General features: G+C 46.2%; 1 protein-coding gene across 1 annotated transcript in view; it reads right to left on the reverse strand.

Moving 5' to 3' along the window:
* Positions 1–6,027, reverse strand: part of LOC308151715 (forkhead box protein N3-like) — a 36,396-nt gene extending 30,369 nt beyond the window's left edge. Inside the window, exon 1 of the mRNA XM_080524629.1 lies at positions 5,728–6,027. The gene's annotated coding sequence lies outside the window, so the exon portion shown is untranslated. The remainder of the gene's footprint in view (positions 1–5,727) is intronic.
* Positions 6,028–7,500: the final 1,473 nt, after the last annotated feature.

Below are 7,500 nucleotides of genomic sequence, written 5' to 3' on the forward strand. Positions count from 1 at the left end.
ATTGCCTATATCCAGAAATCCACTCCGCGTTTTACTTCTGTTTTTAACGGCACGCAGCATCAGACACGCACGCAGATTCTAAACATTCAGAATGAGGCAAGACGATATTTAGATCATCCACCAAGATGGATATAAGGATTTTTTTTTTCTAAGAAGAGAAAAGTAAGTCAAAGTCATCCAAGTTTTCCCGTGAGTGGCCAAACAGCAACATTGCGTTCTCCCAAGGTCAAACACAGCCAGCTTTTCTGATAAGAATGTTAGCACCTTATGAGACATTCTCTGTATTAGCAATAGAATTAGCATAGCCTACTAGCAACCAAATACGAGCTAGATCAGCTATATGGCACTAGCAGTTTTGTTAGGCATTACTAGTGCGGTTAGACATGTTTAAATGCAGAACAGACACAGGCGAAATGTCATCAAAAGCACAGCATGGCGACAAACACCTCACAGTGCTTACCTGTCCTGTCATTATTGCATCTCCTGCCCGTCTTCATTGCCCTGAGCATTTGCACTATTTAATTTGGCCATTGCACCCACCCAAAGAATCAATTTTGCATCTGATTGCTTGAGCTAGGGTTAAAAAATAAGAAGAAAACACCTGTTCCATTTATTTTTCTATTTCTAAAATGCTTGTGATTGTATTTTTTGTATTGATGATTGTATTTCTATGTCAAATGTTCTATTAGAGAAAAACAATATGAACAAGTGCTCAATGCATCCCCATTTCTCCTGATATAGGTGGTTGAGAGTGAGAGTGAGTCAGAGGCAGGGGCAGCAGGCAGGGGCAGTGGAGACAGCTCTAATTCACTCTTTGATTTTGTTTGTTTGTTATAGTTGTATGTTCTGCAATGCACTGAAGAGGGCTAAGTTTGATTGTAATAGGCTCTGAGTAGCCTAGGTACATATTTTATGTTTCCTCATAACTTTTTATTCAATTTGTTGACTCAAAGTTACCTCATTCTTTTCTAATTCACTCTTTGATTCTTTTTGAATCTTCATATTTAATAAAGTACCTAAAAAGTGCCACGTGTCAGTGTCAGGCCTCTGTGAGTTAAACCAAAACATAATAGTAGTCAGTAATTGCAGACCATGCCAGCTCCAAGGAAAAACAAAGAAAGGGGGAGATTATTTTGTGTGTAAAACGCACCAGAATGCAGGAAATTGAATCTACTATTTAAAAAAATTCGGGGGGAGGACCCCCAGACCCCCCGAAAAATAAGTGTCCCCCCCACATTCAAAAAGCTGCTGACGCCCATGATCACAAGGCTATCCATTTCAAAGACTCTCTCTCTCTCTCTCTCTCTCTCTCTCTCTCTCTCTCTCTCTCTCCTTCGCTCTGTACAAAAGCAGCTACAAGTGACTGAGCCCCGGTGCCACATTAGAAACTCTAATCTTCTCCCAAACAAGAGGAACACAACAAAGCGTCTATCAGACAGGCTATCCTCCAGACTAACACACCTCCGCCCACTACTCTACCCTGCTCTCACAGAGACTTAAAAGAAAAAACAGTGGCGGAGAGGCACAGAGGTAAACACGTTATATTTACATTTACATTACATTTTTGGCATTCAGCAGACGCCATTATCCAAAGCGCTTTACAAAAAATACATTTGTCTAAGTAAGTGAAACATCTATCCATCAGTCATCATAAGAAAAAGTAATCTATGCTATGACAAGGGGCCATTAGCAGTTCCAAAGCTCGAAGATGAAATATATATATAACTTTAATTGTATCATTTAAACACATGTGTGGACTCCCTTATTTGTTACTACCTTCGGGTGTGTAACAATATATACGTAAATATTTTTGAAATCTATTTATAGTACAGAAACTGTACAGGGGAGTAGTGGGGATGAGAGGTTTTAGGAGGGGATATTATATAAAGCGGACAGGTCGTAAGGTAGTATTAAGAATGCTCCGCCTGGCTGCGATGCCTTTGTATGGCTACTTCCAAACGATGTGACATCACTGTAGCGAGCCAGAGAGGACAGGGGCAGATTGAGGCGGGGGGTGGCTCGCTGGGCTGGCTGACGTCACCCTACTCACTCAGTGTCAATTACGTAATCTGGAGGGCCCATGCCATAACTATGATGAGTGCATATGGCAATCACATGCTCTTAGACAATAAGAGAGGCATGACATCATTACCGGGCAGATAGACAGGTCCGTGAACAGAACATCACGTCATAACGTGTGTGTGTTCATGTGTGTGTCTGTGTGTATGTGTGTGTGTGTGTGTGTGGGGGGGGGGGGGTTGAGTACAGCCAGGAGCACCAGCAGCTAGACTTTGATATTACACAACTCATATAAAAACCCAACAGACTGGAAGGGTTTTGCTAGGGTATAGTATGAGTGTGTGTGTGTGTGTGTGTGTGTGTGTGTGTGTGTGTGTGTGTGTGTGGGTGTGTGTGTGTGTGTGTGTGTGTGTGCTCATGCAATGCTGTTTAGTGAATTATCTACAATGCTTCCACTGGAGGCAGCCATACACAAAAACACACACAGACACACAGACAGAAAGACAAACACACACACACACACACACACACACACACACACACACACATACACACATAGAAACACAGAAACAGAGAGAAACACAGAGAACACACACTTCCCTCGGCACAGCCACATGAACAAAGTTTCCTGTCGACAGGAAATCCTCCACCCACGTCCCTGCTTCACTTAGCAACCAGAGCAGCGTCACGGCATACCTCCAACAATACACACACACATGCAAATGAACACACACACACACACAAACACACACACACACACACACACACACACACACACACGCGCACACACACACACACACACACACACACACACACACACACACACAGAGACACACACACACACACACACACACACACACACACACACATGAACACACACACACATGAACACACATGAACACTTGGACATGTCAGGCATGGAAAAATGAACACCTCATCTGACAAAAAACACGAGGCAGACTCCTCTCCAAACAAACACTGACATTCCTGTCCGATACACACTCCTTTAGCCATGAACCCTCTCCGTCCTGTCAAACAGCATTCACCTTTAAGGGGCGCGAACCGCCAGAAAGCTCTCATAAAAACAACCCAAACTGAACAGACGCTCACCAAACTGCCAGCTCTCGGTTCACTCAGTCTCAGCAGCCATGACAGCAACTCCCAGATATCCAAGAAGCCTTTTTTTTTATTTAAAAGCTCTATTTTTGCCCCAGCTGGCTTCTTTATATGGACAGAGTGAGTGTGTGAGTGTGCGTGTGTGAGTGGGCGTGCATGTGTGCGTGTGTGTAGCGCAGAAAGCACTTCTAACTAGCGCCGAGCTAATTTAGCCGAGGGCGCTGTGCTGTGGACAATGAGTCCATTCCAGCACAGCAGGGTGGCTATTGAAGAGTCAATGACAATTATAACCTGGGGGATATAAAGAACATCCCTCTCTCCACTAATACACCACACTTAGACAGCCTTCAGACACACACTATTCAACTGCAGAAGAAGAAAGGCTAAGAATGAATGGACTCTACTTATATACCTCACTTAAACGCAAGCAAATGGACCGACTGATTAACGACAGAAGAAAGGGATGAAACCAGAGGAGGGAAATATTGCCTTTGTCCGTGTCAGTCCTGACCTCTGCGTAAGAGGCATTATTGACCCGTGGACTTGATCTCTGTGACTGATACAAATTGTAAAAAGACTACATCAGACCCCCACGATCACCAGGCATAAGCTGTAAATTATATATATATATATATATACATTATATATATAATGTGGTCAATAAGCAGATGTGAATTTGTATTTTTTTATTTATTCAAACACGACTCATCACAGTCAACACATACAATATAATACAGTCTAGAGGCGACTGTATGTATGTGCCACCATACTGGCATCCCCCCCCCCCCTCCCCACCAGAATGTGTAGATCATAGGCTGTCTAATTCTATATCTATGGGGACTGGTTATGTGAGCGGACTGGTTATGTGATGTGGGGAGGCGGGGGGGGGGGCTGGAAGGGAGACTGCAGCCAGATATGGGGGTGAGTTCTTCATTGAGAGAGGCCATGGGGGGTCAATATGTGAATGAACGTTCCCATTGGTGGGGTGAATTATGAATGAACTCTCACAGCTCACAGCCCTCCCGAGGAGATCATGACAGGCTCTCTCTCTCTCTCTCTCCCTCTCTCCCTCCCTCTCTCTCTCTCTCTCTCTCCCTCCCTCTCTCCCTCTCTCTCTCTCTCTCTCCTCCTGTTCCCTTGCTCTCACGGAAACATAAAAATAACTCAGCCAATCACCTAGCAGACTACAGAGACAGAGGGAGACTCTCTCAGTGTCTGACAGGAGAATCAACTCTTGCTCTGTTTATACATATTTACATATAAACACACACGTACACAGACACACACACACACAGACACACACACACACACACACACACACACACACACACACACACACACACACACACACATACTTACACTGACATAAGACAATTCAAAAACAAACAGCCTTGCACGTGCAAATAAAGATGCTTGCATTAAGAGACTCCCACAGGCACTAATGTGTGTGTGTGCGTGTGTGCGCGCGCACGTGTGTGTGTGTGTGTGTGTGTGTGTGAGTGTGTGTGTGTGTGTGTGTGTGTGTGTGTGAGTGATGTGGTGCGCTGCTCAGCCTGTGCCACACGCTCTTTCCACTGTTGCTGTGCGTCTGATCAGATCTGCCTCTCTCAACCTGTTTGCTGCCCGTCACACACACACACACATGCACACACACACATGCACACACACACACACACACTCAGTCTAACACACCGCTCACATCTACAGTACCCATAGATCACAGAGCCTAAACCAGATCTACCAAAGCGATGGCATACAGAGCTATTCATCACAATGCATTACTACCTAAAGCTGCCCAGACGTACACACACAGTAACTCCTCTCTCTCCAACCCTGTCATGGACACATCGTATATCAACAACCACACCACGAGGCTTATTCCAATTAAAACTCCCCGGCACACACACATGCAGACACACACACACACACACCACACACACACACACACACACACGTCTCTCTCTCTCTCTCTCTCTCTCTCTCTCTCTCTCTCTCTCTCTCTCTCTCTCTCTCTCTCTCTCTCTCTCTCTCTCTCTCTCACACACACACACACACACACACACACACACACTAAGATGAGAAGAGAGGGCTGGAACTAGACACTGTCTTCTTAAAGGGGATGTTGACTTCTCCCTCTAAACTTGAGTCACATTCGAGTGGAAAAGATCACTCTGTTCCCTAAGAAGTGTGCACTCCTCTGGACCCCTTCACTCCAGTCCACAACTATCAATACTCACACATACTTTTCCCCATAACCTCACCAAGAACAACCACATAACTCTCTTACACACACACACACACACACACACACACACACACACACACACACACACAGACACACACAGACAAACAGACAAACACACTCTCTCTCTCTCTCTCTCTCTCTCTCTCTCTCTCTCTCTTTTTTTCTCTCTCCCCCCTACTGAGAAGTGCAGCGAAGCAGCACATGTCAACACTTAACCCCCTCTGGCAGCCAAAAGAGCCAGACTATAGAGAACACGCACACACACACACACACACACACACACACACATACACACACACACTCCCCCCCCCCCCCCATCACCACCAACAGAAGGCTAAATAAGTCACCTTAGAATCCTTCTGTAGTCCAGACGAGCCCCTTTTCTTCTCCTGCCTGTGAGTTCTGTCCTCCTCTCTTCCCTCTCTCCTCTCCTCTCCTCTCCTCTCCTCTCCTCTCCGCTGCTGTAATGTCAGTTCCCAACACTGATCCTGAGCCCCTCCATTTCCGCCCCAGCCTCACGTTTCTGCCACTGAGCACACAGGCAACTGACTGCGTTCCTCTAGTCTCTCCTCTCTTTCCCTCTCTCTCTCTCTCTCTCTCTCTCTCTCTCTCTCTCTCTCTGAGCTCCCTCTCCCTCTCTCTCTTTCCTTCGCTCTCTCTCTCTCTCTCTCTCTATGAGCGAGGGCTGTGTGTTCCACACAGCTCAGCCTGGCCTGCCCCGCCACAGGAGTCCCAACATTCCCGCCAGGTCCTAGCACTAGTCCTGTTCACTGAAAGAATGCCATTGTCTCCGAGCAGAGCCCTCCTCTCCTCTCCTCTCCTCTCCGCTCCTCCTCCCTCCCTCCCTCCTTCCCCCCTCCTCCTTCGGAGCGTCAGCAGGTTGCCAGGGTAACGGCGCGCCTAGAAGCAGGAGATCAGATGGGTCTGTCCGCAGGCTCCAGCCACTGACTGACTAGAAGACACAGGAAACAGGAAACTGTACGCTACAGACAGGAATGTTGACACTTTCTACATTCTCTAATGTACATGCTGACATTCCGAGTGGGCGGAATGTTACAGTTTCACATTCTTAATGTTATTTGGGAATAGAAGTCTTTGATGTCATCCTCCTCTATGGTGTAATCCTCAAAGATTGCATTCATGCACCGGATTTGTTTGTGGTAGTTATTGTTGTTGCGTTATGGTGTTATTGTCAAATAAATCAAACTAAGTCATCAGAGAATCATATCATTCTCTGTTGCCTTCTTTCTTTTGGCATTCCAGCTGGGCGGCATTGAACAGCGGTATGAAATGTGTGCATAAACAATAAAGATTTCAATTCAGAATAAATCAATCAGCGTGATGAACGATGTTATGACTAAGTGCAGTCAATGTATATTTTTCGCGGCAGTTTATAAGCAGTGGCTGTGTGACAAACATCAGAGGGGAACATGAAATATCAGAGCGTGTTTATGAGTTGCCAATCCTCTTGGCTCATTGCCAGGGACTCTGATTAGGAGCCTGTCTCAGCGCAGACCCAGAGAGGTACGCTAAGTCAAACTGACAGTTGGGATCTTTTAGATGTCTGCTAAAGTTTACTGCTGTTCGATCTTATCTCTGAGCTCCAACAGCACGGCAGTGTGAGGCTGTGTAAATCCTCCTCTTCCTCCTCCTCCTCCTCTCCCTCCTCCAACTAACCCTTCTTGTCCTCTTCTTCTTCTTCTTCTTCTTCTTCTCAATCTCTGCCTCTCCTCTCTCTCCTCCTCTAGCTTCTCCCTCTTCCCTTCTTCTTTCTCCTTCTCTTATTCCTCCTCTTCTTGTTTCTTCCCCTTCTGCCTCCTTCTCTTCCTCTGCCTCCTCTTCCCCATTTTCCACCCCCCCCCCCACCCCCGTTCTCACCATCCACCTCCTCTCCCCCCCTCCTCTTCATCACAATCACAGGAAGGCAGAGTCAAGGTCAGCACAGCCTGTCTGACATGTTGGGATGTTTTGAGGCTGGCAGCCATGTTGGACTGGTACAGTACTGTCCGCAGGCTAGACTACACAATCCCATTGTAATAATGCAGGATTGTCTGCTTCTTAAAGACAGCAGGGGAGGGACGGTAGTGCAGCTCCATCAAAGTATCAAATAAAGTGTGAGA

The sequence above is a fragment of the Nansenia antarctica genome, assembly GCF_963989245.1.
Source record: "Nansenia antarctica genome assembly, chromosome: 1".
In the NCBI taxonomy this organism is placed as follows: Eukaryota; Metazoa; Chordata; class Actinopteri; order Argentiniformes; family Microstomatidae; genus Nansenia; species Nansenia antarctica.